General features: G+C 51.6%; 16 non-coding genes across 16 annotated transcripts; all 16 read right to left on the reverse strand.

The window, feature by feature from the left end:
• Positions 1 to 110: 110 nt before the first annotated feature.
• LOC126314234 (5S ribosomal RNA) lies at positions 111 to 229 on the reverse strand. The gene has a single exon (XR_007555709.1). It is a non-coding gene; the product is annotated as a 5S ribosomal RNA (ribosomal RNA).
• Positions 230 to 1,513: 1,284 nt separating this feature from the next.
• On the reverse strand, positions 1,514 to 1,632 carry LOC126314246 (5S ribosomal RNA). The gene has a single exon (XR_007555720.1). It is a non-coding gene; the product is annotated as a 5S ribosomal RNA (ribosomal RNA).
• Positions 1,633 to 2,916: 1,284 nt separating this feature from the next.
• LOC126314258 (5S ribosomal RNA) lies at positions 2,917 to 3,035 on the reverse strand. Its single transcript, XR_007555731.1, has one exon. It is a non-coding gene; the product is annotated as a 5S ribosomal RNA (ribosomal RNA).
• A 1,284-nt stretch (positions 3,036 to 4,319) lies between these two features.
• LOC126314271 (5S ribosomal RNA) lies at positions 4,320 to 4,438 on the reverse strand. The gene has a single exon (XR_007555742.1). It is a non-coding gene; the product is annotated as a 5S ribosomal RNA (ribosomal RNA).
• Positions 4,439 to 5,722: 1,284 nt separating this feature from the next.
• Positions 5,723 to 5,841, reverse strand: LOC126314185 (5S ribosomal RNA). The gene has a single exon (XR_007555664.1). It is a non-coding gene; the product is annotated as a 5S ribosomal RNA (ribosomal RNA).
• A 1,284-nt stretch (positions 5,842 to 7,125) lies between these two features.
• On the reverse strand, positions 7,126 to 7,244 carry LOC126314197 (5S ribosomal RNA). The gene has a single exon (XR_007555675.1). It is a non-coding gene; the product is annotated as a 5S ribosomal RNA (ribosomal RNA).
• A 1,284-nt stretch (positions 7,245 to 8,528) lies between these two features.
• On the reverse strand, positions 8,529 to 8,647 carry LOC126314209 (5S ribosomal RNA). The gene has a single exon (XR_007555686.1). It is a non-coding gene; the product is annotated as a 5S ribosomal RNA (ribosomal RNA).
• A 1,284-nt stretch (positions 8,648 to 9,931) lies between these two features.
• Positions 9,932 to 10,050, reverse strand: LOC126314221 (5S ribosomal RNA). The gene has a single exon (XR_007555697.1). It is a non-coding gene; the product is annotated as a 5S ribosomal RNA (ribosomal RNA).
• Positions 10,051 to 11,334: 1,284 nt separating this feature from the next.
• On the reverse strand, positions 11,335 to 11,453 carry LOC126314228 (5S ribosomal RNA). Its single transcript, XR_007555703.1, has one exon. It is a non-coding gene; the product is annotated as a 5S ribosomal RNA (ribosomal RNA).
• A 1,284-nt stretch (positions 11,454 to 12,737) lies between these two features.
• LOC126314229 (5S ribosomal RNA) lies at positions 12,738 to 12,856 on the reverse strand. Its single transcript, XR_007555704.1, has one exon. It is a non-coding gene; the product is annotated as a 5S ribosomal RNA (ribosomal RNA).
• A 1,284-nt stretch (positions 12,857 to 14,140) lies between these two features.
• LOC126314230 (5S ribosomal RNA) lies at positions 14,141 to 14,259 on the reverse strand. Its single transcript, XR_007555705.1, has one exon. It is a non-coding gene; the product is annotated as a 5S ribosomal RNA (ribosomal RNA).
• Positions 14,260 to 15,543: 1,284 nt separating this feature from the next.
• LOC126314231 (5S ribosomal RNA) lies at positions 15,544 to 15,662 on the reverse strand. Its single transcript, XR_007555706.1, has one exon. It is a non-coding gene; the product is annotated as a 5S ribosomal RNA (ribosomal RNA).
• Positions 15,663 to 16,946: 1,284 nt separating this feature from the next.
• LOC126314232 (5S ribosomal RNA) lies at positions 16,947 to 17,065 on the reverse strand. The gene has a single exon (XR_007555707.1). It is a non-coding gene; the product is annotated as a 5S ribosomal RNA (ribosomal RNA).
• Positions 17,066 to 18,349: 1,284 nt separating this feature from the next.
• Positions 18,350 to 18,468, reverse strand: LOC126314233 (5S ribosomal RNA). Its single transcript, XR_007555708.1, has one exon. It is a non-coding gene; the product is annotated as a 5S ribosomal RNA (ribosomal RNA).
• Positions 18,469 to 19,752: 1,284 nt separating this feature from the next.
• On the reverse strand, positions 19,753 to 19,871 carry LOC126314235 (5S ribosomal RNA). The gene has a single exon (XR_007555710.1). It is a non-coding gene; the product is annotated as a 5S ribosomal RNA (ribosomal RNA).
• A 1,289-nt stretch (positions 19,872 to 21,160) lies between these two features.
• Positions 21,161 to 21,279, reverse strand: LOC126314236 (5S ribosomal RNA). Its single transcript, XR_007555711.1, has one exon. It is a non-coding gene; the product is annotated as a 5S ribosomal RNA (ribosomal RNA).
• Positions 21,280 to 21,480: the final 201 nt, after the last annotated feature.

Here is a 21,480-nt window from a genome sequence, read left to right on the forward strand (position 1 = left end):
ACACTAGATCGCGTTTAAAATGCTTGTGGAAGCATCTTTGTCGCACCTGACAGTTTGTATGAAAAGAGGGCTGGCAGGTGTAGTGACATAAAATTTAAAAGAAGAGAGGGAGCCAACAGCACCCGGTGTTCCCAGGCGGTCACCCATCCAAGTACTAACCGGGCCCGATGTTGCTTAACTTCGGTGATCGGACGAGAACCGGTGCATTCAACATGGTATGGCCGTTGGCGTCCTTATACTGTAGCCGCACGGCACAAGAAGGCTTCGCCTCTCCTCCCAATACACGCAATCGCCATTTTCGGTGGCACATTTGACGCAAAGCACGTCCTTCCACCTCGAAGGCGACGCGCAGTGCTGCGCGCCGCCACGTGGGTCAGACGCACAACACAGCTGCTCGTTGCACCTCCTGTCATTCGTTTGGTTCGTGCGGCCTCCGACACTCGCGGGAGACGCACCTTGTTATTGTTGTCCGTCGCAGGGATTGCGCGCGGCCGGGCGGCGGGTGGAGTGCGCGGGGTGTGGCGGTGTCCTGCTGGACCGAGAGAAGCGTTCTCGCCTGCCTGACACGCGTCGCGCTTCTAGATATTTGCGTAATTCGATACGGTGCATAATCGGCTGTCACCTTCCGTCCCGACTTGTCCCGACTTTGCTCGACTGCCGCTCGCTGCCGCTCGGGTCGCGGTCCATATGACAGCACAAGCACGAGGAACATCTGCGAGATTTGCGCGGGCCGAACCGGCGTGTCCGAGGCGACGTGTGCGGCCGTTCGGAGCTACCAGAGCAGCTCTGTGCCGCGCCGTGCCGCGGAAAGGTGCGAAAACATGCACACAAGACACAGGCTTTTCGACAAAGTATCCATCTCTTGTAGCGACGAAAGGTAAATTTTTGTTTACAAATTTGCCGTTGTGCACTGCTACAAAACAATATGCCCTGACGTATTTCACAACATTTCTGTCACTTCATACTGTTTTGTTATTTCCAGAGACTCTTTGGAAGTCTTCCTTGGCGCACTCTTTTCAAACTGAGTTCCTTAATATCGTACCTTACGATAGTTTAAAATCAGTATGGAAGCATCTTTGTCACATGAGAAAGGTAGCATGAAAAAACGGCTGTCAGGGGTAGCGACAAGAAAGCAAGAAATGAAGACAGCCAGAGTTCCCAGGCGGTCGCCGATCCGAATATAAACACTGTTGCTTATCTTCGGTGGTCGGACGGGAACAGGTTTTTTTTTAATGTAGTTACTTTTTGGAATTTAGCGCTCCTACAAAACAGTAGGCTCTGACGCATTTCAAGAGCACATCTGTCGATTCGCAGTGTTTCGTTATTTTCAACGAGTTCCTAGCACTCTTCCTCCGCGCATTCTTGTACAAACTGAGTTCATTACTGTAATTTCGCATCTTACGTTTAATACAGTAGTTTAAAATGCTTGTGGAAGCATCTTTGTCGCACCTGACAGTTTGTATGAAAAGAGGGCTGGCAGGTGTAGTGACATAAAATTTAAAAGAAGAGAGGGAGCCAACAGCACCCGGTGTTCCCAGGCGGTCACCCATCCAAGTACTAACCGGGCCCGATGTTGCTTAACTTCGGTGATCGGACGAGAACCGGTGCATTCAACATGGTATGGCCGTTGGCGTCCTTATACTGTAGCCGCACGGCACAAGAAGGCTTCGCCTCTCCTCCCAATACACGCAATCGCCATTTTCGGTGGCACATTTGACGCAAAGCACGTCCTTCCACCTCGAAGGCGACGCGCAGTGCTGCGCGCCGCCACGTGGGTCAGACGCACAACACAGCTGCTCGTTGCACCTCCTGTCATTCGTTTGGTTCGTGCGGCCTCCGACACTCGCGGGAGACGCACCTTGTTATTGTTGTCCGTCGCAGGGATTGCGCGCGGCCGGGCGGCGGGTGGAGTGCGCGGGGTGTGGCGGTGTCCTGCTGGACCGAGAGAAGCGTTCTCGCCTGCCTGACACGCGTCGCGCTTCTAGATATTTGCGTAATTCGATACGGTGCATAATCGGCTGTCACCTTCCGTCCCGACTTGTCCCGACTTTGCTCGACTGCCGCTCGCTGCCGCTCGGGTCGCGGTCCATATGACAGCACAAGCACGAGGAACATCTGCGAGATTTGCGCGGGCCGAACCGGCGTGTCCGAGGCGACGTGTGCGGCCGTTCGGAGCTACCAGAGCAGCTCTGTGCCGCGCCGTGCCGCGGAAAGGTGCGAAAACATGCACACAAGACACAGGCTTTTCGACAAAGTATCCATCTCTTGTAGCGACGAAAGGTAAATTTTTGTTTACAAATTTGCCGTTGTGCACTGCTACAAAACAATATGCCCTGACGTATTTCACAACATTTCTGTCACTTCATACTGTTTTGTTATTTCCAGAGACTCTTTGGAAGTCTTCCTTGGCGCACTCTTTTCAAACTGAGTTCCTTAATATCGTACCTTACGATAGTTTAAAATCAGTATGGAAGCATCTTTGTCACATGAGAAAGGTAGCATGAAAAAACGGCTGTCAGGGGTAGCGACAAGAAAGCAAGAAATGAAGACAGCCAGAGTTCCCAGGCGGTCGCCGATCCGAATATAAACACTGTTGCTTATCTTCGGTGGTCGGACGGGAACAGGTTTTTTTTTAATGTAGTTACTTTTTGGAATTTAGCGCTCCTACAAAACAGTAGGCTCTGACGCATTTCAAGAGCACATCTGTCGATTCGCAGTGTTTCGTTATTTTCAACGAGTTCCTAGCACTCTTCCTCCGCGCATTCTTGTACAAACTGAGTTCGTTACTGTAATTTCGCATCTTACGTTTAATACAGTAGTTTAAAATGCTTGTGGAAGCATCTTTGTCGCACCTGACAGTTTGTATGAAAAGAGGGCTGGCAGGTGTAGTGACATAAAATTTAAAAGAAGAGAGGGAGCCAACAGCACCCGGTGTTCCCAGGCGGTCACCCATCCAAGTACTAACCGGGCCCGATGTTGCTTAACTTCGGTGATCGGACGAGAACCGGTGCATTCAACATGGTATGGCCGTTGGCGTCCTTATACTGTAGCCGCACGGCACAAGAAGGCTTCGCCTCTCCTCCCAATACACGCAATCGCCATTTTCGGTGGCACATTTGACGCAAAGCACGTCCTTCCACCTCGAAGGCGACGCGCAGTGCTGCGCGCCGCCACGTGGGTCAGACGTACAACACAGCTGCTCGTTGCACCTCCTGTCATTCGTTTGGTTCGTGCGGCCTCCGACACTCGCGGGAGACGCACCTTGTTATTGTTGTCCGTCGCAGGGATTGCGCGCGGCCGGGCGGCGGGTGGAGTGCGCGGGGTGTGGCGGTGTCCTGCTGGACCGAGAGAAGCGTTCTCACCTGCCTGACACGCGTCGCGCTTCTAGATATTTGCGTAATTCGATACGGTGCATAATCAGCTGTCACCTTCCGTCCCGACTTGTCCCGACTTTGCTCGACTGCCGCTCGCTGCCGCTCGGGTCGCGGTCCATATGACAGCACAAGCACGAGGAACATCTGCGAGATTTGCGCGGGCCGAACCGGCGTGTCCGAGGCGACGTGTGCGGCCGTTCGGAGCTACCAGAGCAGCTCTGTGCCGCGCCGTGCCGCGGAAAGGTGCGAAAACATGCACACAAGACACAGGCTTTTCGACAAAGTATCCATCTCTTGTAGCGACGAAAGGTAAATTTTTGTTTACAAATTTGCCGTTGTGCACTGCTACAAAACAATATGCCCTGACGTATTTCACAACATTTCTGTCACTTCATACTGTTTTGTTATTTCCAGAGACTCTTTGGAAGTCTTCCTTGGCGCACTCTTTTCAAACTGAGTTCCTTAATATCGTACCTTACGATAGTTTAAAATCAGTATGGAAGCATCTTTGTCACATGAGAAAGGTAGCATGAAAAAACGGCTGTCAGGGGTAGCGACAAGAAAGCAAGAAATGAAGACAGCCAGAGTTCCCAGGCGGTCGCCGATCCGAATATAAACACTGTTGCTTATCTTCGGTGGTCGGACGGGAACAGGTTTTTTTTTAATGTAGTTACTTTTTGGAATTTAGCGCTCCTACAAAACAGTAGGCTCTGACGCATTTCAAGAGCACATCTGTCGATTCGCAGTGTTTCGTTATTTTCAACGAGTTCCTAGCACTCTTCCTCCGCGCATTCTTGTACAAACTGAGTTCATTACTGTAATTTCGCATCTTACGTTTAATACAGTAGTTTAAAATGCTTGTGGAAGCATCTTTGTCGCACCTGACAGTTTGTATGAAAAGAGGGCTGGCAGGTGTAGTGACATAAAATTTAAAAGAAGAGAGGGAGCCAACAGCACCCGGTGTTCCCAGGCGGTCACCCATCCAAGTACTAACCGGGCCCGATGTTGCTTAACTTCGGTGATCGGACGAGAACCGGTGCATTCAACATGGTATGGCCGTTGGCGTCCTTATACTGTAGCCGCACGGCACAAGAAGGCTTCGCCTCTCCTCCCAATACACGCAATCGCCATTTTCGGTGGCACATTTGACGCAAAGCACGTCCTTCCACCTCGAAGGCGACGCGCAGTGCTGCGCGCCGCCACGTGGGTCAGACGCACAACACAGCTGCTCGTTGCACCTCCTGTCATTCGTTTGGTTCGTGCGGCCTCCGACACTCGCGGGAGACGCACCTTGTTATTGTTGTCCGTCGCAGGGATTGCGCGCGGCCGGGCGGCGGGTGGAGTGCGCGGGGTGTGGCGGTGTCCTGCTGGACCGAGAGAAGCGTTCTCGCCTGCCTGACACGCGTCGCGCTTCTAGATATTTGCGTAATTCGATACGGTGCATAATCGGCTGTCACCTTCCGTCCCGACTTGTCCCGACTTTGCTCGACTGCCGCTCGCTGCCGCTCGGGTCGCGGTCCATATGACAGCACAAGCACGAGGAACATCTGCGAGATTTGCGCGGGCCGAACCGGCGTGTCCGAGGCGACGTGTGCGGCCGTTCGGAGCTACCAGAGCAGCTCTGTGCCGCGCCGTGCCGCGGAAAGGTGCGAAAACATGCACACAAGACACAGGCTTTTCGACAAAGTATCCATCTCTTGTAGCGACGAAAGGTAAATTTTTGTTTACAAATTTGCCGTTGTGCACTGCTACAAAACAATATGCCCTGACGTATTTCACAACATTTCTGTCACTTCATACTGTTTTGTTATTTCCAGAGACTCTTTGGAAGTCTTCCTTGGCGCACTCTTTTCAAACTGAGTTCCTTAATATCGTACCTTACGATAGTTTAAAATCAGTATGGAAGCATCTTTGTCACATGAGAAAGGTAGCATGAAAAAACGGCTGTCAGGGGTAGCGACAAGAAAGCAAGAAATGAAGACAGCCAGAGTTCCCAGGCGGTCGCCGATCCGAATATAAACACTGTTGCTTATCTTCGGTGGTCGGACGGGAACAGGTTTTTTTTTAATGTAGTTACTTTTTGGAATTTAGCGCTCCTACAAAACAGTAGGCTCTGACGCATTTCAAGAGCACATCTGTCGATTCGCAGTGTTTCGTTATTTTCAACGAGTTCCTAGCACTCTTCCTCCGCGCATTCTTGTACAAACTGAGTTCGTTACTGTAATTTCGCATCTTACGTTTAATACAGTAGTTTAAAATGCTTGTGGAAGCATCTTTGTCGCACCTGACAGTTTGTATGAAAAGAGGGCTGGCAGGTGTAGTGACATAAAATTTAAAAGAAGAGAGGGAGCCAACAGCACCCGGTGTTCCCAGGCGGTCACCCATCCAAGTACTAACCGGGCCCGATGTTGCTTAACTTCGGTGATCGGACGAGAACCGGTGCATTCAACATGGTATGGCCGTTGGCGTCCTTATACTGTAGCCGCACGGCACAAGAAGGCTTCGCCTCTCCTCCCAATACACGCAATCGCCATTTTCGGTGGCACATTTGACGCAAAGCACGTCCTTCCACCTCGAAGGCGACGCGCAGTGCTGCGCGCCGCCACGTGGGTCAGACGCACAACACAGCTGCTCGTTGCACCTCCTGTCATTCGTTTGGTTCGTGCGGCCTCCGACACTCGCGGGAGACGCACCTTGTTATTGTTGTCCGTCGCAGGGATTGCGCGCGGCCGGGCGGCGGGTGGAGTGCGCGGGGTGTGGCGGTGTCCTGCTGGACCGAGAGAAGCGTTCTCGCCTGCCTGACACGCGTCGCGCTTCTAGATATTTGCGTAATTCGATACGGTGCATAATCGGCTGTCACCTTCCGTCCCGACTTGTCCCGACTTTGCTCGACTGCCGCTCGCTGCCGCTCGGGTCGCGGTCCATATGACAGCACAAGCACGAGGAACATCTGCGAGATTTGCGCGGGCCGAACCGGCGTGTCCGAGGCGACGTGTGCGGCCGTTCGGAGCTACCAGAGCAGCTCTGTGCCGCGCCGTGCCGCGGAAAGGTGCGAAAACATGCACACAAGACACAGGCTTTTCGACAAAGTATCCATCTCTTGTAGCGACGAAAGGTAAATTTTTGTTTACAAATTTGCCGTTGTGCACTGCTACAAAACAATATGCCCTGACGTATTTCACAACATTTCTGTCACTTCATACTGTTTTGTTATTTCCAGAGACTCTTTGGAAGTCTTCCTTGGCGCACTCTTTTCAAACTGAGTTCCTTAATATCGTACCTTACGATAGTTTAAAATCAGTATGGAAGCATCTTTGTCACATGAGAAAGGTAGCATGAAAAAACGGCTGTCAGGGGTAGCGACAAGAAAGCAAGAAATGAAGACAGCCAGAGTTCCCAGGCGGTCGCCGATCCGAATATAAACACTGTTGCTTATCTTCGGTGGTCGGACGGGAACAGGTTTTTTTTTAATGTAGTTACTTTTTGGAATTTAGCGCTCCTACAAAACAGTAGGCTCTGACGCATTTCAAGAGCACATCTGTCGATTCGCAGTGTTTCGTTATTTTCAACGAGTTCCTAGCACTCTTCCTCCGCGCATTCTTGTACAAACTGAGTTCATTACTGTAATTTCGCATCTTACGTTTAATACAGTAGTTTAAAATGCTTGTGGAAGCATCTTTGTCGCACCTGACAGTTTGTATGAAAAGAGGGCTGGCAGGTGTAGTGACATAAAATTTAAAAGAAGAGAGGGAGCCAACAGCACCCGGTGTTCCCAGGCGGTCACCCATCCAAGTACTAACCGGGCCCGATGTTGCTTAACTTCGGTGATCGGACGAGAACCGGTGCATTCAACATGGTATGGCCGTTGGCGTCCTTATACTGTAGCCGCACGGCACAAGAAGGCTTCGCCTCTCCTCCCAATACACGCAATCGCCATTTTCGGTGGCACATTTGACGCAAAGCACGTCCTTCCACCTCGAAGGCGACGCGCAGTGCTGCGCGCCGCCACGTGGGTCAGACGCACAACACAGCTGCTCGTTGCACCTCCTGTCATTCGTTTGGTTCGTGCGGCCTCCGACACTCGCGGGAGACGCACCTTGTTATTGTTGTCCGTCGCAGGGATTGCGCGCGGCCGGGCGGCGGGTGGAGTGCGCGGGGTGTGGCGGTGTCCTGCTGGACCGAGAGAAGCGTTCTCGCCTGCCTGACACGCGTCGCGCTTCTAGATATTTGCGTAATTCGATACGGTGCATAATCGGCTGTCACCTTCCGTCCCGACTTGTCCCGACTTTGCTCGACTGCCGCTCGCTGCCGCTCGGGTCGCGGTCCATATGACAGCACAAGCACGAGGAACATCTGCGAGATTTGCGCGGGCCGAACCGGCGTGTCCGAGGCGACGTGTGCGGCCGTTCGGAGCTACCAGAGCAGCTCTGTGCCGCGCCGTGCCGCGGAAAGGTGCGAAAACATGCACACAAGACACAGGCTTTTCGACAAAGTATCCATCTCTTGTAGCGACGAAAGGTAAATTTTTGTTTACAAATTTGCCGTTGTGCACTGCTACAAAACAATATGCCCTGACGTATTTCACAACATTTCTGTCACTTCATACTGTTTTGTTATTTCCAGAGACTCTTTGGAAGTCTTCCTTGGCGCACTCTTTTCAAACTGAGTTCCTTAATATCGTACCTTACGATAGTTTAAAATCAGTATGGAAGCATCTTTGTCACATGAGAAAGGTAGCATGAAAAAACGGCTGTCAGGGGTAGCGACAAGAAAGCAAGAAATGAAGACAGCCAGAGTTCCCAGGCGGTCGCCGATCCGAATATAAACACTGTTGCTTATCTTCGGTGGTCGGACGGGAACAGGTTTTTTTTTAATGTAGTTACTTTTTGGAATTTAGCGCTCCTACAAAACAGTAGGCTCTGACGCATTTCAAGAGCACATCTGTCGATTCGCAGTGTTTCGTTATTTTCAACGAGTTCCTAGCACTCTTCCTCCGCGCATTCTTGTACAAACTGAGTTCGTTACTGTAATTTCGCATCTTACGTTTAATACAGTAGTTTAAAATGCTTGTGGAAGCATCTTTGTCGCACCTGACAGTTTGTATGAAAAGAGGGCTGGCAGGTGTAGTGACATAAAATTTAAAAGAAGAGAGGGAGCCAACAGCACCCGGTGTTCCCAGGCGGTCACCCATCCAAGTACTAACCGGGCCCGATGTTGCTTAACTTCGGTGATCGGACGAGAACCGGTGCATTCAACATGGTATGGCCGTTGGCGTCCTTATACTGTAGCCGCACGGCACAAGAAGGCTTCGCCTCTCCTCCCAATACACGCAATCGCCATTTTCGGTGGCACATTTGACGCAAAGCACGTCCTTCCACCTCGAAGGCGACGCGCAGTGCTGCGCGCCGCCACGTGGGTCAGACGCACAACACAGCTGCTCGTTGCACCTCCTGTCATTCGTTTGGTTCGTGCGGCCTCCGACACTCGCGGGAGACGCACCTTGTTATTGTTGTCCGTCGCAGGGATTGCGCGCGGCCGGGCGGCGGGTGGAGTGCGCGGGGTGTGGCGGTGTCCTGCTGGACCGAGAGAAGCGTTCTCACCTGCCTGACACGCGTCGCGCTTCTAGATATTTGCGTAATTCGATACGGTGCATAATCAGCTGTCACCTTCCGTCCCGACTTGTCCCGACTTTGCTCGACTGCCGCTCGCTGCCGCTCGGGTCGCGGTCCATATGACAGCACAAGCACGAGGAACATCTGCGAGATTTGCGCGGGCCGAACCGGCGTGTCCGAGGCGACGTGTGCGGCCGTTCGGAGCTACCAGAGCAGCTCTGTGCCGCGCCGTGCCGCGGAAAGGTGCGAAAACATGCACACAAGACACAGGCTTTTCGACAAAGTATCCATCTCTTGTAGCGACGAAAGGTAAATTTTTGTTTACAAATTTGCCGTTGTGCACTGCTACAAAACAATATGCCCTGACGTATTTCACAACATTTCTGTCACTTCATACTGTTTTGTTATTTCCAGAGACTCTTTGGAAGTCTTCCTTGGCGCACTCTTTTCAAACTGAGTTCCTTAATATCGTACCTTACCATAGTTTAAAATCAGTATGGAAGCATCTTTGTCACATGAGAAAGGTAGCATGAAAAAACGGCTGTCAGGGGTAGCGACAAGAAAGCAAGAAATGAAGACAGCCAGAGTTCCCAGGCGGTCGCCGATCCGAATATAAACACTGTTGCTTATCTTCGGTGGTCGGACGGGAACAGGTTTTTTTTTAATGTAGTTACTTTTTGGAATTTAGCGCTCCTACAAAACAGTAGGCTCTGACGCATTTCAAGAGCACATCTGTCGATTCGCAGTGTTTCGTTATTTTCAACGAGTTCCTAGCACTCTTCCTCCGCGCATTCTTGTACAAACTGAGTTCGTTACTGTAATTTCGCATCTTACGTTTAATACAGTAGTTTAAAATGCTTGTGGAAGCATCTTTGTCGCACCTGACAGTTTGTATGAAAAGAGGGCTGGCAGGTGTAGTGACATAAAATTTAAAAGAAGAGAGGGAGCCAACAGCACCCGGTGTTCCCAGGCGGTCACCCATCCAAGTACTAACCGGGCCCGATGTTGCTTAACTTCGGTGATCGGACGAGAACCGGTGCATTCAACATGGTATGGCCGTTGGCGTCCTTATACTGTAGCCGCACGGCACAAGAAGGCTTCGCCTCTCCTCCCAATACACGCAATCGCCATTTTCGGTGGCACATTTGACGCAAAGCACGTCCTTCCACCTCGAAGGCGACGCGCAGTGCTGCGCGCCGCCACGTGGGTCAGACGCACAACACAGCTGCTCGTTGCACCTCCTGTCATTCGTTTGGTTCGTGCGGCCTCCGACACTCGCGGGAGACGCACCTTGTTATTGTTGTCCGTCGCAGGGATTGCGCGCGGCCGGGCGGCGGGTGGAGTGCGCGGGGTGTGGCGGTGTCCTGCTGGACCGAGAGAAGCGTTCTCGCCTGCCTGACACGCGTCGCGCTTCTAGATATTTGCGTAATTCGATACGGTGCATAATCGGCTGTCACCTTCCGTCCCGACTTGTCCCGACTTTGCTCGACTGCCGCTCGCTGCCGCTCGGGTCGCGGTCCATATGACAGCACAAGCACGAGGAACATCTGCGAGATTTGCGCGGGCCGAACCGGCGTGTCCGAGGCGACGTGTGCGGCCGTTCGGAGCTACCAGAGCAGCTCTGTGCCGCGCCGTGCCGCGGAAAGGTGCGAAAACATGCACACAAGACACAGGCTTTTCGACAAAGTATCCATCTCTTGTAGCGACGAAAGGTAAATTTTTGTTTACAAATTTGCCGTTGTGCACTGCTACAAAACAATATGCCCTGACGTATTTCACAACATTTCTGTCACTTCATACTGTTTTGTTATTTCCAGAGACTCTTTGGAAGTCTTCCTTGGCGCACTCTTTTCAAACTGAGTTCCTTAATATCGTACCTTACGATAGTTTAAAATCAGTATGGAAGCATCTTTGTCACATGAGAAAGGTAGCATGAAAAAACGGCTGTCAGGGGTAGCGACAAGAAAGCAAGAAATGAAGACAGCCAGAGTTCCCAGGCGGTCGCCGATCCGAATATAAACACTGTTGCTTATCTTCGGTGGTCGGACGGGAACAGGTTTTTTTTTAATGTAGTTACTTTTTGGAATTTAGCGCTCCTACAAAACAGTAGGCTCTGACGCATTTCAAGAGCACATCTGTCGATTCGCAGTGTTTCGTTATTTTCAACGAGTTCCTAGCACTCTTCCTCCGCGCATTCTTGTACAAACTGAGTTCGTTACTGTAATTTCGCATCTTACGTTTAATACAGTAGTTTAAAATGCTTGTGGAAGCATCTTTGTCGCACCTGACAGTTTGTATGAAAAGAGGGCTGGCAGGTGTAGTGACATAAAATTTAAAAGAAGAGAGGGAGCCAACAGCACCCGGTGTTCCCAGGCGGTCACCCATCCAAGTACTAACCGGGCCCGATGTTGCTTAACTTCGGTGATCGGACGAGAACCGGTGCATTCAACATGGTATGGCCGTTGGCGTCCTTATACTGTAGCCGCACGGCACAAGAAGGCTTCGCCTCTCCTCCCAATACACGCAATCGCCATTTTCGGTGGCACATTTGACGCAAAGCACGTCCTTCCACCTCGAAGGCGACGCGCAGTGCTGCGCGCCGCCACGTGGGTCAGACGCACAACACAGCTGCTCGTTGCACCTCCTGTCATTCGTTTGGTTCGTGCGGCCTCCGACACTCGCGGGAGACGCACCTTGTTATTGTTGTCCGTCGCAGGGATTGCGCGCGGCCGGGCGGCGGGTGGAGTGCGCGGGGTGTGGCGGTGTCCTGCTGGACCGAGAGAAGCGTTCTCGCCTGCCTGACACGCGTCGCGCTTCTAGATATTTGCGTAATTCGATACGGTGCATAATCGGCTGTCACCTTCCGTCCCGACTTGTCCCGACTTTGCTCGACTGCCGCTCGCTGCCGCTCGGGTCGCGGTCCATATGACAGCACAAGCACGAGGAACATCTGCGAGATTTGCGCGGGCCGAACCGGCGTGTCCGAGGCGACGTGTGCGGCCGTTCGGAGCTACCAGAGCAGCTCTGTGCCGCGCCGTGCCGCGGAAAGGTGCGAAAACATGCACACAAGACACAGGCTTTTCGACAAAGTATCCATCTCTTGTAGCGACGAAAGGTAAATTTTTGTTTACAAATTTGCCGTTGTGCACTGCTACAAAACAATATGCCCTGACGTATTTCACAACATTTCTGTCACTTCATACTGTTTTGTTATTTCCAGAGACTCTTTGGAAGTCTTCCTTGGCGCACTCTTTTCAAACTGAGTTCCTTAATATCGTACCTTACGATAGTTTAAAATCAGTATGGAAGCATCTTTGTCACATGAGAAAGGTAGCATGAAAAAACGGCTGTCAGGGGTAGCGACAAGAAAGCAAGAAATGAAGACAGCCAGAGTTCCCAGGCGGTCGCCGATCCGAATATAAACACTGTTGCTTATCTTCGGTGGTCGGACGGGAACAGGTTTTTTTTTAATGTAGTTACTTTTTGGAATTTAGCGCTCCTACAAAACAGTAGGCTCTGACGCATTTCAAGAGCACATCTGTCGATTCGCAGTGTTTCGTTATTTTCAACGAGTTCCTAGCACTCTTCCTCCGCGCATTCTTGTACAAACTGAGTTCGTTACTGTAATTTCGCATCTTACGTTTAATACAGTAGTTTAAAATGCTTGTGGAAGCATCTTTGTCGCACCTGACAGTTTGTATGAAAAGAGGGCTGGCAGGTGTAGTGACATAAAATTTAAAAGAAGAGAGGGAGCCAACAGCACCCGGTGTTCCCAGGCGGTCACCCATCCAAGTACTAACCGGGCCCGATGTTGCTTAACTTCGGTGATCGGACGAGAACCGGTGCATTCAACATGGTATGGCCGTTGGCGTCCTTATACTGTAGCCGCACGGCACAAGAAGGCTTCGCCTCTCCTCCCAATACACGCAATCGCCATTTTCGGTGGCACATTTGACGCAAAGCACGTCCTTCCACCTCGAAGGCGACGCGCAGTGCTGCGCGCCGCCACGTGGGTCAGACGCACAACACAGCTGCTCGTTGCACCTCCTGTCATTCGTTTGGTTCGTGCGGCCTCCGACACTCGCGGGAGACGCACCTTGTTATTGTTGTCCGTCGCAGGGATTGCGCGCGGCCGGGCGGCGGGTGGAGTGCGCGGGGTGTGGCGGTGTCCTGCTGGACCGAGAGAAGCGTTCTCGCCTGCCTGACACGCGTCGCGCTTCTAGATATTTGCGTAATTCGATACGGTGCATAATCGGCTGTCACCTTCCGTCCCGACTTGTCCCGACTTTGCTCGACTGCCGCTCGCTGCCGCTCGGGTCGCGGTCCATATGACAGCACAAGCACGAGGAACATCTGCGAGATTTGCGCGGGCCGAACCGGCGTGTCCGAGGCGACGTGTGCGGCCGTTCGGAGCTACCAGAGCAGCTCTGTGCCGCGCCGTGCCGCGGAAAGGTGCGAAAACATGCACACAAGACACAGGCTTTTCGACAAAGTATCCATCTCTTGTAGCGACGAAAGGTAAATTTTTGTTTACAAATTTGCCGTTGTGCACTGCTACAAAACAATATGCCCTGACGTATTTCACAACATTTCTGTCACTTCATACTGTTTTGTTATTTCCAGAGACTCTTTGGAAGTCTTCCTTGGCGCACTCTTTTCAAACTGAGTTCCTTAATATCGTACCTTACGATAGTTTAAAATCAGTATGGAAGCATCTTTGTCACATGAGAAAGGTAGCATGAAAAAACGGCTGTCAGGGGTAGCGACAAGAAAGCAAGAAATGAAGACAGCCAGAGTTCCCAGGCGGTCGCCGATCCGAATATAAACACTGTTGCTTATCTTCGGTGGTCGGACGGGAACAGGTTTTTTTTTAATGTAGTTACTTTTTGGAATTTAGCGCTCCTACAAAACAGTAGGCTCTGACGCATTTCAAGAGCACATCTGTCGATTCGCAGTGTTTCGTTATTTTCAACGAGTTCCTAGCACTCTTCCTCCGCGCATTCTTGTACAAACTGAGTTCATTACTGTAATTTCGCATCTTACGTTTAATACAGTAGTTTAAAATGCTTGTGGAAGCATCTTTGTCGCACCTGACAGTTTGTATGAAAAGAGGGCTGGCAGGTGTAGTGACATAAAATTTAAAAGAAGAGAGGGAGCCAACAGCACCCGGTGTTCCCAGGCGGTCACCCATCCAAGTACTAACCGGGCCCGATGTTGCTTAACTTCGGTGATCGGACGAGAACCGGTGCATTCAACATGGTATGGCCGTTGGCGTCCTTATACTGTAGCCGCACGGCACAAGAAGGCTTCGCCTCTCCTCCCAATACACGCAATCGCCATTTTCGGTGGCACATTTGACGCAAAGCACGTCCTTCCACCTCGAAGGCGACGCGCAGTGCTGCGCGCCGCCACGTGGGTCAGACGCACAACACAGCTGCTCGTTGCACCTCCTGTCATTCGTTTGGTTCGTGCGGCCTCCGACACTCGCGGGAGACGCACCTTGTTATTGTTGTCCGTCGCAGGGATTGCGCGCGGCCGGGCGGCGGGTGGAGTGCGCGGGGTGTGGCGGTGTCCTGCTGGACCGAGAGAAGCGTTCTCGCCTGCCTGACACGCGTCGCGCTTCTAGATATTTGCGTAATTCGATACGGTGCATAATCGGCTGTCACCTTCCGTCCCGACTTGTCCCGACTTTGCTCGACTGCCGCTCGCTGCCGCTCGGGTCGCGGTCCATATGACAGCACAAGCACGAGGAACATCTGCGAGATTTGCGCGGGCCGAACCGGCGTGTCCGAGGCGACGTGTGCGGCCGTTCGGAGCTACCAGAGCAGCTCTGTGCCGCGCCGTGCCGCGGAAAGGTGCGAAAACATGCACACAAGACACAGGCTTTTCGACAAAGTATCCATCTCTTGTAGCGACGAAAGGTAAATTTTTGTTTACAAATTTGCCGTTGTGCACTGCTACAAAACAATATGCCCTGACGTATTTCACAACATTTCTGTCACTTCATACTGTTTTGTTATTTCCAGAGACTCTTTGGAAGTCTTCCTTGGCGCACTCTTTTCAAACTGAGTTCCTTAATATCGTACCTTACGATAGTTTAAAATCAGTATGGAAGCATCTTTGTCACATGAGAAAGGTAGCATGAAAAAACGGCTGTCAGGGGTAGCGACAAGAAAGCAAGAAATGAAGACAGCCAGAGTTCCCAGGCGGTCGCCGATCCGAATATAAACACTGTTGCTTATCTTCGGTGGTCGGACGGGAACAGGTTTTTTTTTAATGTAGTTACTTTTTGGAATTTAGCGCTCCTACAAAACAGTAGGCTCTGACGCATTTCAAGAGCACATCTGTCGATTCGCAGTGTTTCGTTATTTTCAACGAGTTCCTAGCACTCTTCCTCCGCGCATTCTTGTACAAACTGAGTTCGTTACTGTAATTTCGCATCTTACGTTTAATACAGTAGTTTAAAATGCTTGTGGAAGCATCTTTGTCGCACCTGACAGTTTGTATGAAAAGAGGGCTGGCAGGTGTAGTGACATAAAATTTAAAAGAAGAGAGGGAGCCAACAGCACCCGGTGTTCCCAGGCGGTCACCCATCCAAGTACTAACCGGGCCCGATGTTGCTTAACTTCGGTGATCGGACGAGAACCGGTGCATTCAACATGGTATGGCCGTTGGCGTCCTTATACTGTAGCCGCACGGCACAAGAAGGCTTCGCCTCTCCTCCCAATACACGCAATCGCCATTTTCGGTGGCACATTTGACGCAAAGCACGTCCTTCCACCTCGAAGGCGACGCGCAGTGCTGCGCGCCGCCACGTGGGTCAGACGCACAACACAGCTGCTCGTTGCACCTCCTGTCATTCGTTTGGTTCGTGCGGCCTCCGACACTCGCGGGAGACGCACCTTGTTATTGTTGTCCGTCGCAGGGATTGCGCGCGGCCGGGCGGCGGGTGGAGTGCGCGGGGTGTGGCGGTGTCCTGCTGGACCGAGAGAAGCGTTCTCACCTGCCTGACACGCGTCGCGCTTCTAGATATTTGCGTAATTCGATACGGTGCATAATCAGCTGTCACCTTCCGTCCCGACTTGTCCCGACTTTGCTCGACTGCCGCTCGCTGCCGCTCGGGTCGCGGTCCATATGACAGCACAAGCACGAGGAACATCTGCGAGATTTGCGCGGGCCGAACCGGCGTGTCCGAGGCGACGTGTGCGGCCGTTCGGAGCTACCAGAGCAGCTCTGTGCCGCGCCGTGCCGCGGAAAGGTGCGAAAACATGCACACAAGACACAGGCTTTTCGACAAAGTATCCATCTCTTGTAGCGACGAAAGGTAAATTTTTGTTTACAAATTTGCCGTTGTGCACTGCTACAAAACAATATGCCCTGACGTATTTCACAACATTTCTGTCACTTCATACTGTTTTGTTATTTCCAGAGACTCTTTGGAAGTCTTCCTTGGCGCACTCTTTTCAAACTGAGTTCCTTAATATCGTACCTTACCATAGTTTAAAATCAGTATGGAAGCATCTTTGTCACATGAGAAAGGTAGCATGAAAAAACGGCTGTCAGGGGTAGCGACAAGAAAGCAAGAAATGAAGACAGCCAGAGTTCCCAGGCGGTCGCCGATCCGAATATAAACACTGTTGCTTATCTTCGGTGGTCGGACGGGAACAGGTTTTTTTTTAATGTAGTTACTTTTTGGAATTTAGCGCTCCTACAAAACAGTAGGCTCTGACGCATTTCAAGAGCACATCTGTCGATTCGCAGTGTTTCGTTATTTTCAACGAGTTCCTAGCACTCTTCCTCCGCGCATTCTTGTACAAACTGAGTTCGTTACTGTAATTTCGCATCTTACGTTTAATACAGTAGTTTAAAATGCTTGTGGAAGCATCTTTGTCGCACCTGACAGTTTGTATGAAAAGAGGGCTGGCAGGTGTAGTGACATAAAATTTAAAAGAAGAGAGGGAGCCAACAGCACCCGGTGTTCCCAGGCGGTCACCCATCCAAGTACTAACCGGGCCCGATGTTGCTTAACTTCGGTGATCGGACGAGAACCGGTGCATTCAACATGGTATGGCCGTTGGCGTCCTTATACTGTAGCCGCACGGCACAAGAAGGCTTCGCCTCTCCTCCCAATACACGCAATCGCCATTTTCGGTGGCACATTTGACGCAAAGCACGTCCTTCCACCTCGAAGGCGACGCGCAGTGCTGCGCGCCGCCACGTGGGTCAGACGCACAACACAGCTGCTCGTTGCACCTCCTGTCATTCGTTTGGTTCGTGCGGCCTCCGACACTCGCGGGAGACGCACCTTGTTATTGTTGTCCGTCGCAGGGATTGCGCGCGGCCGGGCGGCGGGTGGAGTGCGCGGGGTGTGGCGGTGTCCTGCTGGACCGAGAGAAGCGTTCTCACCTGCCTGACACGCGTCGCGCTTCTAGATATTTGCGTAATTCGATACGGTGCATAATCAGCTGTCACCTTCCGTCCCGACTTGTCCCGACTTTGCTCGACTGCCGCTCGCTGCCGCTCGGGTCGCGGTCCATATGACAGCACAAGCACGAGGAACATCTGCGAGATTTGCGCGGGCCGAACCGGCGTGTCCGAGGCGACGTGTGCGGCCGTTCGGAGCTACCAGAGCAGCTCTGTGCCGCGCCGTGCCGCGGAAAGGTGCGAAAACATGCACACAAGACACAGGCTTTTCGACAAAGTATCCATCTCTTGTAGCGACGAAAGGTAAATTTTTGTTTACAAATTTGCCGTTGTGCACTGCTACAAAACAATATGCCCTGACGTATTTCACAACATTTCTGTCACTTCATACTGTTTTGTTATTTCCAGAGACTCTTTGGAAGTCTTCCTTGGCGCACTCTTTTCAAACTGAGTTCCTTAATATCGTACCTTACGATAGTTTAAAATCAGTATGGAAGCATCTTTGTCACATGAGAAAGGTAGCATGAAAAAACGGCTGTCAGGGGTAGCGACAAGAAAGCAAGAAATGAAGACAGCCAGAGTTCCCAGGCGGTCGCCGATCCGAATATAAACACTGTTGCTTATCTTCGGTGGTCGGACGGGAACAGGTTTTTTTTTAATGTAGTTACTTTTTGGAATTTAGCGCTCCTACAAAACAGTAGGCTCTGACGCATTTCAAGAGCACATCTGTCGATTCGCAGTGTTTCGTTATTTTCAACGAGTTCCTAGCACTCTTCCTCCGCGCATTCTTGTACAAACTGAGTTCATTACTGTAATTTCGCATCTTACGTTTAATACAGTAGTTTAAAATGCTTGTGGAAGCATCTTTGTCGCACCTGACAGTTTGTATGAAAAGAGGGCTGGCAGGTGTAGTGACATAAAATTTAAAAGAAGAGAGGGAGCCAACAGCACCCGGTGTTCCCAGGCGGTCACCCATCCAAGTACTAACCGGGCCCGATGTTGCTTAACTTCGGTGATCGGACGAGAACCGGTGCATTCAACATGGTATGGCCGTTGGCGTCCTTATACTGTAGCCGCACGGCACAAGAAGGCTTCGCCTCTCCTCCCAATACACGCAATCGCCATTTTCGGTGGCACATTTGACGCAAAGCACGTCCTTCCACCTCGAAGGCGACGCGCAGTGCTGCGCGCCGCCACGTGGGTCAGACGCACAACACAGCTGCTCGTTGCACCTCCTGTCATTCGTTTGGTTCGTGCGGCCTCCGACACTCGCGGGAGACGCACCTTGTTATTGTTGTCCGTCGCAGGGATTGCGCGCGGCCGGGCGGCGGGTGGAGTGCGCGGGGTGTGGCGGTGTCCTGCTGGACCGAGAGAAGCGTTCTCGCCTGCCTGACACGCGTCGCGCTTCTAGATATTTGCGTAATTCGATACGGTGCATAATCGGCTGTCACCTTCCGTCCCGACTTGTCCCGACTTTGCTCGACTGCCGCTCGCTGCCGCTCGGGTCGCGGTCCATATGACAGCACAAGCACGAGGAACATCTGCGAGATTTGCGCGGGCCGAACCGGCGTGTCCGAGGCGACGTGTGCGGCCGTTCGGAGCTACCAGAGCAGCTCTGTGCCGCGCCGTGCCGCGGAAAGGTGCGAAAACATGCACACAAGACACAGGCTTTTCGACAAAGTATCCATCTCTTGTAGCGACGAAAGGTAAATTTTTGTTTACAAATTTGCCGTTGTGCACTGCTACAAAACAATATGCCCTGACGTATTTCACAACATTTCTGTCACTTCATACTGTTTTGTTATTTCCAGAGACTCTTTGGAAGTCTTCCTTGGCGCACTCTTTTCAAACTGAGTTCCTTAATATCGTACCTTACGATAGTTTAAAATCAGTATGGAAGCATCTTTGTCACATGAGAAAGGTAGCATGAAAAAACGGCTGTCAGGGGTAGCGACAAGAAAGCAAGAAATGAAGACAGCCAGAGTTCCCAGGCGGTCGCCGATCCGAATATAAACACTGTTGCTTATCTTCGGTGGTCGGACGGGAACAGGTTTTTTTTTAATGTAGTTACTTTTTGGAATTTAGCGCTCCTACAAAACAGTAGGCTCTGACGCATTTCAAGAGCACATCTGTCGATTCGCAGTGTTTCGTTATTTTCAACGAGTTCCTAGCACTCTTCCTCCGCGCATTCTTGTACAAACTGAGTTCGTTACTGTAATTTCGCATCTTACGTTTAATACAGTAGTTTAAAATGCTTGTGGAAGCATCTTTGTCGCACCTGACAGTTTGTATGAAAAGAGGGCTGGCAGGTGTAGTGACATAAAATTTAAAAGAAGAGAGGGAGCCAACAGCACCCGGTGTTCCCAGGCGGTCACCCATCCAAGTACTAACCGGGCCCGATGTTGCTTAACTTCGGTGATCGGACGAGAACCGGTGCATTCAACATGGTATGGCCGTTGGCGTCCTTATACTGTAGCCGCACGGCACAAGAAGGCTTCGCCTCTCCTCCCAATACACGCAATCGCCATTTTCGGTGGCACATTTGACGCAAAGCACGTCCTTCCACCTCGAAGGCGACGCGCAGTGCTGCGCGCCGCCACGTGGGTCAGACGCACAACACAGCTGCTCGTTGCACCTCCTGTCATTCGTTTGGTTCGTGCGGCCTCCGACACTCGCGGGAGACGCACCTTGTTATTGTTGTCCGTCGCAGGGATTGCGCGCGGCCGGGCGGCGGGTGGAGTGCGCGGGGTGTGGCGGTGTCCTGCTGGACCGAGAGAAGCGTTCTCACCTGCCTGACACGCGTCGCGCTTCTAGATATTTGCGTAATTCGATACGGTGCATAATCAGCTGTCACCTTCCGTCCCGACTTGTCCCGACTTTGCTCGACTGCCGCTCGCTGCCGCTCGGGTCGCGGTCCATATGACAGCACAAGCACGAGGAACATCTGCGAGATTTGCGCGGGCCGAACCGGCGTGTCCGAGGCGACGTGTGCGGCCGTTCGGAGCTACCAGAGCAGCTCTGTGCCGCGCCGTGCCGCGGAAAGGTGCGAAAACATGCACACAAGACACAGGCTTTTCGACAAAGTATCCATCTCTTGTAGCGACGAAAGGTAAATTTTTGTTTACAAATTTGCCGTTGTGCACTGCTACAAAACAATATGCCCTGACGTATTTCACAACATTTCTGTCACTTCATACTGTTTTGTTATTTCCAGAGACTCTTTGGAAGTCTTCCTTGGCGCACTCTTTTCAAACTGAGTTCCTTAATATCGTACCTTACCATAGTTTAAAATCAGTATGGAAGCATCTTTGTCACATGAGAAAGGTAGCATGAAAAAACGGCTGTCAGGGGTAGCGACAAGAAAGCAAGAAATGAAGACAGCCAGAGTTCCCAGGCGGTCGCCGATCCGAATATAAACACTGTTGCTTATCTTCGGTGGTCGGACGGGAACAGGTTTTTTTTTAATGTAGTTACTTTTTGGAATTTAGCGCTCCTACAAAACAGTAGGCTCTGACGCATTTCAAGAGCACATCTGTCGATTCGCAGTGTTTCGTTATTTTCAACGAGTTCCTAGCACTCTTCCTCCGCGCATTCTTGTACAAACTGAGTTCGTTACTGTAATTTCGCATCTTACGTTTAATACAGTAGTTTAAAATGCTTGTGGAAGCATCTTTGTCGCACCTGACAGTTTGTATGAAAAGAGGGCTGGCAGGTCAGGTGTAGTGACATAAAATTTAAAAGAAGAGAGGGAGCCAACAGCACCCGGTGTTCCCAGGCGGTCACCCATCCAAGTACTAACCGGGCCCGATGTTGCTTAACTTCGGTGATCGGACGAGAACCGGTGCATTCAACATGGTATGGCCGTTGGCGTCCTTATACTGTAGCCGCACGGCACAAGAAGGCTTCGCCTCTCCTCCCAATACACGCAATCGCCATTTTCGGTGGCACATTTGACGCAAAGCACGTCCTTCCACCTCGAAGGCGACGCGCAGTGCTGCGCGCCGCCACGTGGGTCAGACGCACAACACAGCTGCTCGTTGCACCTCCTGTCATTCGTTTGGTTCGTGCGG

The sequence above is a fragment of the Schistocerca gregaria genome, unplaced genomic scaffold (assembly GCF_023897955.1).
Source record: "Schistocerca gregaria isolate iqSchGreg1 unplaced genomic scaffold, iqSchGreg1.2 ptg000541l, whole genome shotgun sequence".
Classification (NCBI taxonomy): Eukaryota; Metazoa; Arthropoda; class Insecta; order Orthoptera; family Acrididae; genus Schistocerca; species Schistocerca gregaria.